We start from the raw sequence: 11,838 nt of genomic DNA, 5'->3' as shown, positions 1-11,838 counted from the left end.
TTTACATAGGATGTTTTATTCTTTTTAATAAGATTATGTAGGGTAAGATTACATAAGCTATTTTAGAGAACATATCATATTATTGGCTTAAATGGAAACTCCATAGCTTATTCTGTTTCCTGCTTTGCTTTATTGTTAATTAGTACTGATGAACACCTGCTCACCTGCTCTCAAGCCAGGTATTGCCCTAACCTGTATTTGTGCAGTTGACTTTTAGAGCTCAAGTTCAGCATTTACATATATCCTTATAATATTTCCACTTGATTATTTTAGCCATCATTCATCTTCTTGAAATCCTAATTCTGTCCTCAAACATCTCCATTCCCTCTTCAAGCTTTGATCATCCATATTTTTAATGAGCCTGCTTTCCACATTTTCAACTAAGTCAGCGATGGAACTGTAAAAAAGGACATCAGCTTTAAGAGAGCCTTTCACGCAGTTCAAAAATCCCTTTATCCCGATTAATACTGTCCTACTAATTATGTGGTAAGCTTTTTTTCCCTCTTCAAAAATACAGTATTTTAAAAAATAAAACTACAAGGCTGACAGGAGTCTGAATAACCACACAATAATAGTAACAGGTGTGTTTATATCATATCCTGGTGTTCCTTTTGAAAGATAAATGTCTAAGAAAAACTTGTCTTAAGTGGTTTCCTGATAGATTGTGATTAGAAACTCATGATTTTTACACATTGGGTTTGAGCAGAGAACAGAGAGCCATGGAGAGCATGGGGAACCAAATTTCTTTAAAAGAAGTTACATGTTAAGATTCTAGAGGAAGAGTTGACGATTAGTGCAAGTCATGGCCCTACACTAGATACCACTTTAGACAAAGGACAAAGGAATTTTTAAAGGCACAGGTGAGCCAAGAAGTTACGATAAACTTTCTATGGTCAGAGGCCTCAGATAGCCTTCAGCCTTTCAAGCTCAGCCTTTCAAGCTTTTCAATCCTCAGTTTCCTGAAGAATTCAGTGCCTTTGTTACCACTGATCTTGCTCTATTAGAACCATTTGCATTCACATCTCTCTGCAAAATACATAAATGAATTCACATACAGATAATTAAAGGATAATATTTTTGTCATAAAATAATAGAGACCAAAGAGAAAGTACTCTGCATTTTCAGGACAAATTATGTGGTAAAAAAATACCTTTAGCAGGTGATGGGGGGATAAATTAGTTTGTGATTAACATATACACACTGCTATGTATAAAATAGATAAACAACAAGGACCTAGTGTATAGCACAGGGAACTCTACTCAATGCTATAATAATAACCTATATGGGAAAAGAATCTGGTAAAGAATAGATATATGTATACGTATAACTGAATCATTTTGCTGTACACCTGAAACTAACACAACATTGTAAATCAACTACACTTCAATAGGAAAAAAATGGTTTAAAAAAAATACCTTTACCGCTTCTGCTTAGGTAGGATGAGAAGTACAATTGTATTATCCCCAAAATTTAGAATGACCCAAAGGTCACAGCTAGTCAACTTCTGGTTGTAGGAAAACAATAAAGAGAATGAGAAACTTTAAGCTGAATAAAGCTAACTGAATATGAAAGTATGCATGTATATACTTTGTACCCTAAAATGCCATAATCCCAGTAAAAATGATTTGTGAATTTTAATTCCCCACAAGGATGAAAAATACTGAATTGGATATTATTCAGTAAGGAACATAGTAGATGAGGACAAAGAAAATCTCTCACTATGGGGTCATGGGATTACTGTAAAGTCTTCCCCTTCACTTTTCTCCACAACTTCTTTCCTCCAGATTCCATTTTTGCTTAAGGAGACATCCATCCAGGCAGCTGAAGGGATAGTGTAGGAATCATTCCACTCCCTCACATGAGAAAAGAAGGAATTAACTTCCACCTTAAAACTCCCAAAGACAGTGTGTTGTAGTCTACCATGAGCCGACCAGATAATGAGCTCAGAGGTGATTAGGCCCTGGCAATTTTAGGATGATTTGAGGGCAAGGCAAACATATAATTACTAGAATACAGAAGACTATTGCTGAACTCTTATGATTTTGTTTAATATGATATAATATGCATTATGTATAAGAATTTGCTAGGAAATGCTGCAGATTTATATGTTGTTCAGATCTACATACATGCATGTAGATATGAACTCTGTAGTTTAATAATAAAATTACTTGAAATCCTGTTTGTTGACTTACACATTCTCTAGACACTTACAATCCTAATGAACAAAGAAGTATAACCTTATAGCTACACCCTTAATGTCTGAAAGAATTAAAAATACACTTCATTACCAAAGAGTTCTAAAATTCTAAGATCAAATACACAGAGTCCAGAAAATAATGCCAAACTTTGTTTTGTTTCCTCTTCTGTAGACAATACAAAACATGTTCATCAAAGGACATTAGGGTATGTCTTCTCTATTGCTCCCTCTTTTTTTTTCCCGCCTTCTTACTCCTCTGCCCTCCCTTCTTGGGATCCTCTATCTCCTCTCAGCCTCTGATTCAGTTTTTGAGAGATTCTGTTACTATCTGATTTCCATTCCTTACTGTTACAATGAGGCATTGGCCTTCAAATCCAGGCTTCAGAAGGAATGGGTGAAGGAAGCAGCCTTTCCAAGCTCATCCTGCTAAGGACACATTTATGGACAAATAAACCTTCCTACTGCTGCACTGAAGCACTTCTTATAACCGAATTCCATGTGCTACCTTATAGAGAACCACCCTATTTTCTCTTACTTTCTAAAGACTGCTAAATTGTTTCTTAATATAACTCTGGAGCTTTACTCTGCTTACAGTGTTTTTGTTAATTTCTTCATCCTTTTCAAGAATCAGTTTCTATTATCCCAAGAATCAAACAAGAAAGCTGGGAGGGAAGGGAGCAGAACTCTCCACAAATATTACACTTGCATAAAACTTATGACCATCATTTCTATGTCTCTATGATACACCAATGCTTGATTCAGTTCTTAATCACATTCGTCAGTGCAATATAAAGAAAATATTAATATTTTCCAGATAGAAACAAAGACATAGAATGAGTCATGTAGTTTTGCTTTAAATTAACAATTAACTGATGGTCAACAAATCCATGTCTAGTTCTAACCAAAATAAGCCCATTTCCTCCCTTTAGCAAACCAATGATAATTTCCCAGTGATAATCAAGTGAGATAAATAGGGGCATATTTTTTTCTCTGACACAGTATCACATGGCCATTTTATGCCCTGATTGATGGACTGCTCTGTCCCAAACTATACCTAACTCTTAGAAGTAAGAGCCAGATGTAGGGGAAAGAAATCTACTAGCCTGAATATTTTTAGGTTAAGTAATCCACTAAGCATTGTCAATGGATTTTCATTCAATTTTTAATAAACATATTTTCCATATATATTATCCCCACTCTCCTGCCCCCTCAGAATACCTATCCAATGAGGAGTATGTTAAATTTTTATTGCTGTGTTAACAAATTACCACAAATTAAGCAACTTAGAAAAAAAAAACAAAAACATTTGTTATCTCACAGTTTCTGTAGGTCAAAAGTCTGGACTGTGCTTAGCTGGGCCTCTGCTCAGGATCTGACAAGACAGCAAACAAGGTGTCAGCCAGAGCAACGGTCACATCTGAGGCTTGGGATCCTCTTCCAAGCCATGTGGTCATTGGCAGAATTCAATGTTGAATAAGTCACTGTGACTTACTCTTCAAATCCAGTAGCAGAGAGCATTCCTGACTTCTAGACCCTTTTTTAAAGAGCTCATCTGAAGTTCATGCTCACTCAGAATTCTGAATGACTCAAAGTCAACTAATTAGAGGAATCATAATCACATCAGCAAAAATCCCTTCACTTTTGTACTACGATTTAATTTGCTCATGAGGGAGATATCCTCATACTCAGAAGTTCCATCTAGCCTTAAGGAGAAGGAACTATACAGGACATGCCCTTCAGTGAGTAGGAGTCTTAGGGGACATCCTAGAATTCTACCTAGCATATGGAGAAAAGTCATATTACTTTAATAATTCAGCAGCAGAATTTTAGAGCAATAATTTAGCATTAAATTATGCCATATTCCTGCGCGCCAAGGCTGGAGGGGGGAGGTGGGGCGTCGCCGCCACCGCTCCCGCCGCCGCTGGACTTCAATGCCCAGTCCCCAGCTCGCCAGCGTTTTTCGTTGGAATATACGTTGCACATTTATGGCGATTCTGAGCGTGAGGGCAGACTTCTGCCAGGCTCAGCACAGCGTTTCCGCTGACAAGTGAGCTTGGAGGTTCTATGTGCCATAATTAACATTGCCTTGAACACTCTGGACACTGAGACTGGCCTCAGAAATTGTTAGCTTTTTTTTTTATTGCAAGCATATACCTTTTAATGACTCCAGTAAAATTAAGCATCAAGTAAACAAAAGTGGAAAGCGACCTACTCTTTTAACTTGTCTCACTAGTGCCTAAATGTAGTAAAGGCTGCTTAAGTTTCATATGTAGTTGGATTTTTTTGGAGTCCGAAGGCATCCATCAGCAGACATTGAGGCCCAAATTGAATTTGGATTCAAGTGGATTCTAAATACTTCTGCTTACCTTGAAGGGAGAAGCTTCTTAAAGAATAAACAAGTTGAATAGAGAAAACACTGATCGATAATAGGCATTTTAGTGGTCTTTTTAATGTTTTCTGCTGTGAAACATTTCAAGATTTATTGCTTTTTTTTTTTAATTTTCCCCATCACACTCACACACGCATGCTCACACTTTTTATTTGTCATAATAAACTGTCCAGCCCCTGTGGAGATCTCCTATGAGAACATGCGTTTTCTGATAACCCACAACCCTACCAATGCTACCCTCAACAAGTTCACAGAGGAACTTAAGAAGTATGGTGTGACAACTTTGGTTCAAGTTTGTGATGCTACATATGATAAAGCACCAGTTGAAAAAGAAGGAATCCACGTTCTAGATTGGCCTTTTGACAATGGAGCGCCACCCCCTAATCAGATAGTTGACGATTGGCTAAACCTACTAAAAACCAAATTTCATGAAGAGCCAGGTTGTTGTGTTGCAGTGCATTGTGTTGCAGGACTGGGAAGGGCACCTGTGCTGGTCGCACTTGCTTTGATTGAATGTGGAATGAAGTACGAAGATGCAATTCAGTTTGTAAGACAAAAAAGAAGGGGAGCATTCAGTTCCAAACAGCCGCTTTACCTGGAGGAATACCGACCTAAGGTGTGATTATGCTTCAGAGATACCAATGGGCATTGCTGCATTCAGCAGAAAGAAATGTATAAGAAGGCTGACTTGATAGTGGCATTTAGAGGGAACTCTTGGTACCTGGAAATGTGAATCTGGAATCCTAACTGTGTCATCAAAGTAGTGATGGATTCAGTACTCCTCAACCATTCTCCTAATGATTGGAAAAAAAGAAACAAAAAAGAAATCCCTCTATAACGTGAATAAAATGTTTAAGAAAAAAAAGTATGCCATATTCCTTTGCTCTAAAACTGTTGTATTAATTTTTTACCAATTTATTGCATTCTTCAATTTCAACAAAGTCTCTTTCTTCCTCTCCTCCAACACTCTCTCCCCTCTCACCCAAGAACTTGGCATCACTTATTTTCTCTTGCTGTGATCCTGGGCTGCTGAGAAGATCACCTGCGAGGGCAGAACACTGGTACCTGCATGGTCTGCCACCATGCCTCTGCCCTCACTAGTAAATGCAGTTGTGCAGATTAAAGAAATAAATCATTCTAGTGACTACTCCATGTCAGAAGTACCTTCACTTACATGAAATTAGAACATTAACGTGGGATTCTTGAAAATAAGCCTCATTCCACTTAGAATTGTCCTCCACACCAGCCTGCAAATGTAATTTGGTATTTTTCATTTTCTTCTTTTAAGAGATGTCCTTTTCAGAACTGAATAAAATTGGGACGGCTGACATTTGAGGGTATACTGCCCAAGTCTTCTCCATTCTGATTTATTTCACATATCACCTTCAAATTATTACTCCCAAATCATAGCCCAGATCTCCTCTGACCAAAAGTATCCAATAATCCATCTAACCTACTCCAGTCCGGACATCTATGGCATCTACAAAATGCACAAAGTGAACTTCCTGAGGAGAAAGACCCTGCTGCCTGGATTTTTTAAAATATCCACAGATTTTAGCACAACACAAAGAGTAAAGTGCTTGATATATATTCACTGAATAGAATCGAAGGATTCTCTTCAACTTGGCACTCAAGGCTCTCCATACATAAACTCACACACATATTTTCCAAAACTTTTCAGCTCCTGATCTTCAATTCCTCCATGTCTCAGTCAGGCAGAATGTCACTACTCCCTTCATTCCTATAGGGTAATTACTACTGACTTATCCCTAAAAGGTCCATCTCGGTGCAGTGCCACTTGATCTGTGGAATCTTTGGCGATTCAACTCACCCCCCATCTCACCAGTTGCGAGTGATACTCCCACCTTTCAACATTCATATTACTTTTTCTGCATCTCGATTATGGGTCTTTGGTGTTCTACCAATTATGGGTCTTTGGTGTTCTACCAACTATCGTAGTTACTTATGTTGACATTTCTGAAACTAGATTTTAAGATTCTTGGGAGAGATATTTGTACCTTCCACAAAGTTTGACACACACAATAGACACTAAATAAATACTTCTTTAAAGAATCAAAAAGTTCTTATCAGCATTACAAAAGTTAACTAAAAGTTCAGTCAATAATAATTTTATCTTGATGCTTTCGTAACTTTAATTACTTTTTTTAAAAAAAAGTTACAAACTGTTAATTCTCTCTTCTTATTACCAAAACCCCTTTTAGAGAGATTAATATTTGGTGACCAATAATGTTTTGCATTTTATCAATGTAATTTTGATTTCCACTTATGCTTATCCTACTGTTCTAGCTAATCGATAGCATAAAATATAAATTATTAGAGAAAATATTCTAATAACAGTATTTTAAAATAAAATGTTATGTCATTTTTCACTTGGATATGATGTACCATATATTCTACATAATTTCTTATGATTTATCTTCCAACTAAAGTTTACAATGAAAATAACCCTATTTTAGTGCCTTTGTTATTTATAATACTATGTGCCAAAGGAATCCAAGTGACCTAAGTTTTATACAGTTATTTTAAAAGGAAATATTTTACAAAATTTTATTATTTCAGTTATAATTATATATGGTGATGAGGAGGGAAAGATGAAATAAAATAGTAACGGAAGTTTTCTATTCAGACTACTGGTTAATTTCCTATTTTGACATTCCTATGGCAGATATTTAAATTTTGTTTGCTTTCTTTACAGGGAACACTTAAACATTTAGCTCAACTAAGGTGCAATGACCTGAATAACAGAAGCAGAGAAAACTGCTAATTTAGAGATTTTAAATGGATAAAACTTGTAAATGGATTATGGAAATTTAAACACCTTTAATCACCTTTAATCATGCAGTTAATGAACTTCCACAATTTAACTGTGAACTTTCCAAATGTCGGGTTATGTTTATATTCAAAGTCAAGTACGCACAAGCCAAGGGTACAGAAGACACAATTTAAAGGTCTTCATACCTTCTAGAGACTTCTGATATTTCCTCTGAATTTATATTTTCTGCACACAAATCTAGTAACCAAGTATATCTTAACCTAATTTACTTAAACTTTGATTAGAACTTAACTTCCTACTATTGAATTATGAGAGGCAGAGATTTGTGCCTTGATATTCATTTCTCTTTCTGCTCTTATGAGGTACATGTAGGGTAGTCAATAAATGTCCAGTGAATCAAACTGTGTAGTGCCTCGGAACCAAACTACTATTTTTCAACTTGATTACTACAGAGAACATATGGAGCATGAACCTGCCCTAAAAATTCTCATCATCTCTCTCATCATTACCTGTTAAAGCATTTCATCATAGTTTGAATTCTTTATGTTAGAGGTTGGCTGAGGCCTGGAATAAAGAATGAAAATGTGACAAATGGCCACTTATTGTTCATTAACTATCATGATTAGAGCAGTCTGCCTCTCAGAGTAAGGGTCAGCATTAAGAAATGAAACCATCCTTTAGAATATCCTCTTGATAGGAATGAAGCAGTTCATTATCTGATCATTAGGGTCCATGCCAAATAAAACACATCTCTCACACAACCCAAGTCCTAATTGTTCATTTAGTCATTGGCTTAAATGAGAAGCAATGAAAAAAGCAAGTAACTAAGCAACTGTACAATCTTCAGATCCCCATCTAAGTGCAGGATGATATTTAATGCTAAAAAAAAGCTCAGGACAAAGAAGTATTAAGGGCGACTCTGAGAGATCATATGTGGCATCCAGCCACATATGGAAACTTTAGTTATTGGTTCAGCTTAAAATTGTAGTAATGAGTTGCTATATTGCCCCACTATTGATAAAATGAATATCAAAGAATTAACCTCAAATGTTGAAAAAATTCATTTTTAAAAATTACAAGGATATAAAGTAAAGAATTACCATGTTTAGGAATGATGAGTAGGGAAAGGAGTAAAATATAGCAAATGATGTTAGAGATCCAGATGACGGTAATCTAGACAGATTAACACAGACATCAACAGTGACGAATATCATTTTTTTTTTTTTTTTAGTGGCAAACATCTTGATGCCAACAGTAAGATATGGCAAGATTTTTTTTTAAAGATTTTTTAATTGGGCATTTGAGAATTCTGAGTTCTCAAAAATTTTTTTGAAATTCATTTTGTGCCCTTGGAAAAATCAACTAAGTCACTTGAGCCTCAGCTGCCTTATTAATGAAAAGTGATCATTGCTACCTGCCTTAACTTATCCGGTTACTGGGAGGAATTAAGAAGTTGCTTTAGATGCTTAGAACTACTTTTGGAACACAAAGGGCTGGAGGAAATAGAATGATCTCACTCACCCCCTGGGCTCAGGTCCTTGAACTACTGTCAGGAAGAGAAAACATACCTGCTAGGAAGGATAATACTGAAAAGAACCTTGATGTGTCCTTTGGTTCCTTGACTTTACTTGTTTGGGTTGTGTACTTGAGGAGCTGAACTAAGATTTACTCTTTTAAGATGTCCTTTTCCTCTTTCTTCTGTTGAGCTGTCCTCCTCTTCCTCCTTGAGAATTATTTTTTGATCTACAGAACTAGAGTAGTCTGGGTGGAGCCCAGGAGAGACAAAAACAAACAAACAAAAAGCCAAAAGCTTAGGGTTTTCTTAAGAGTTTCTGGTGATGATGAAATGGAAATTTAGTCTCCTTCTAAATGAGTGTCTAGTCCAGGTCACAAAGGTAGAAATGAGGTCATAAATTCAGAGCTAAACCACATCCAGAAATTAAAAATGCATATTTGGGTTTTAGAGCTCCTCAAATCCTGAGAGTAGGGAAAGAGGACCCTGAAGCTAATGGAACCCTGGCACTGCTCTCTAGTCCTGCCATCTAGTCTGAAGACATGTGACTCATCCTAGAGCCCCCTGGAACAGTTAACAATCCAAGGCAATAAAAGTGTTGGATTAAAGACAAAGAGTAGGATGTGGGAACCAGATCACACAAGGCAGGATGGGAGAAAAGCTCCTTTCAGAAAAAAAGAAGAAAACCAAAGAGGTGGTTAAATTGAAGATGTACTGCAATAAGTTGTCAAAAAAGATACTGTTGACAGTTTCTAGGCAGCACATGAATCAAAAATTGACAGAAAGACAAAAGTAAGGATCCCAACTACTGAAGGGACAGGAAATATAGCTGCTCAAATTCTATGACAAATGAGGGAATAGATGTTCCTCAGTGACTTGAACAGAAGAGAAGAGTTAAGAGGCTCCCAGGACAAGGAGCCAGGACCAACTTCATAGGCAATGACCTGTGCAGTCACAAAGGGCCCTCACTTGGTTTAATGCTCTGCTGTCACCATCTTGAAATTCTTAATAATTTGTGAACAAGAAATTCTGCATTTTTCAAGGGGCCCACAAATTATGCAGCCAATCTCTCAAGGAGTCTAGAGGTATCTTGTTTCCCACATATAATACCTCTTGTAAGCTTCTTTCTGGATATGTTACAATAATCAACTCACCACATGCTGACTCTGGAGCAAAACAATTCTCCAAAGCTGACAAACTCTTAATGGGGAGGGGACACAGGAATTGGCAGCAAAGATAGGGGTAGGAGATGGAGAAACAATAGCAAGAAAAAAAAAACTGTTGTAAAACGATCTTGATATTTTAAGCAGAAACTCTCTTCACCCATAAACTATCAATGCACTTATTTTCACAAATATCCCAGGGTAAAATCAATAAGTAAGAGAATTTTTCAAATATTACTTTTTTCTAATTAAACAAAAAATTTCCCAGACACAAAAATTATGCCACATTTGCATTGATCAAGCATTTAAGCAGCTCTTATTTTATCAATGAAATAATTAATTTGAAGGATATGAATGGTACACTTTGTTATGACTTACAAATTACTTTTTAGGAAAGGGTACCTTATAGATTTATTTTTAATCTCCTTTTTTTTAACTACTTATGCCAATCGTAAAAAGCTAATTGATTATGAAAAGAAAATGCATCTCCATTTTAAGATGCCAGATCAAAATATCTGTCTTGTTCAGCGATATAACACAAATATGTCTTCTTATAAACAGTGTCAATCAGTAAAGGAGATTTTTTTCTAGCTAATTTCATTTCTCCATTGATCAGCAATTTTGCCTTTGATGGCGTGAAAAGCAAGTCATTTTCTACCACAGTAAGACTTCAGTCAAACTGCTCATTTCTTTTAAAATGAATGACTGCCAATATTCATTTCCATCCAGACTAGTTTATTTCAAGAATCTACCTAATTGCATAGCTTAAAGACCCTACCAAAATTTCAGTATAGTCATAAAAACATCAATCCAGTGGAGAGCCCATTTTAGTGTGGTTTGTCAGAAGCTGAACGACATTTATTGGAATATCCTGCAAACCTCAAGCAGCAGATCTGATGTGGAGTTGACTGGTGTCACTGTCCTGCTTCTAGTAGAACATGACCTTCAGTCAAGGATGGAGTGAAAGCTCAATGATGAAACACACGTGGCAAAAGACTACTGACTTGCAGTAATCTTCTTGGACATTATCTAACCTTGTGTGTTGGTGTAAGGGATCAAACCCTGAATAAAATTTTATTAAGTCCTGCTTTTCAAAGAGGAGTGGAAAACCTGGGTTCTTTTCTGATTTATTTATATATATTTTTAATCTAGAGTTAAGACAAAATAGGCACATTTTCCCAGGTCATAGGAATAAAAGAAGAATGGTTACAAACAGAGTTCCCAATTTTGATCTTTCCTAAACATTCCTGAAAATAAAAATATACAACTCGAAGAAGATACAGTTTATCTCTCTATATATGCCATTCTTCTGATAGCTAATAGGAGCCAGTAGGCTCCAAAGAAATATACAGTTCACCTGATATGCTGAACTTCCCTAAATAACATTTTGCCAATTTAGAATTTATGTAGTAATCTACAGGTTTTCACCTTAAGTAGAGCTTTGATTAATTTCTCATAGGAAAATTAAGATTCTCAGGAAATCTCACATGCCATTTCTGTCCTTCCCATGACAATGTGACAGCATATAAACACGTGCAGACCTATGAATAACAGAAGCATTTATCATGTGCCTGGGGCAAAAACAAAAGAGTTCTTACATTTATGGAGCAAGCTTGGGGAGGGTCTAGACAGGGCCATGGCTGTTCCCTCATCCTTGGGGAACAAGTACATTAAAAGAGGTATTATTTGAAAATCTCATTTAGTGTTTCACCACCATTATAATGCTTCTTTTCATAATGTGTTACCATCCATAAGTTCAACATTTCCTCTTGAAGAAAGGGT

At 36.3% G+C, this 11,838-nt stretch overlaps 1 pseudogene; it reads left to right on the top strand.

Moving 5' to 3' along the window:
- Window positions 1-4,646: 4,646 nt before the first annotated feature.
- LOC114892617 lies at window positions 4,647-5,208 on the top strand (annotated as a pseudogene).
- The last annotated feature ends 6,630 nt before the right edge of the window (window positions 5,209-11,838 follow it).

Source organism: Monodon monoceros, unplaced genomic scaffold (assembly GCF_005190385.1).
Source record: "Monodon monoceros isolate NGI ecotype Baffin Bay Population unplaced genomic scaffold, NGI_Narwhal_1 Super_Scaffold_12, whole genome shotgun sequence".
NCBI lineage: Eukaryota > Metazoa > Chordata > Mammalia > Artiodactyla > Monodontidae > Monodon > Monodon monoceros.
The sequence above is the reverse complement of the archived record's forward strand: the minus strand, read 5'-3'. Positions and strand labels throughout refer to the sequence as shown.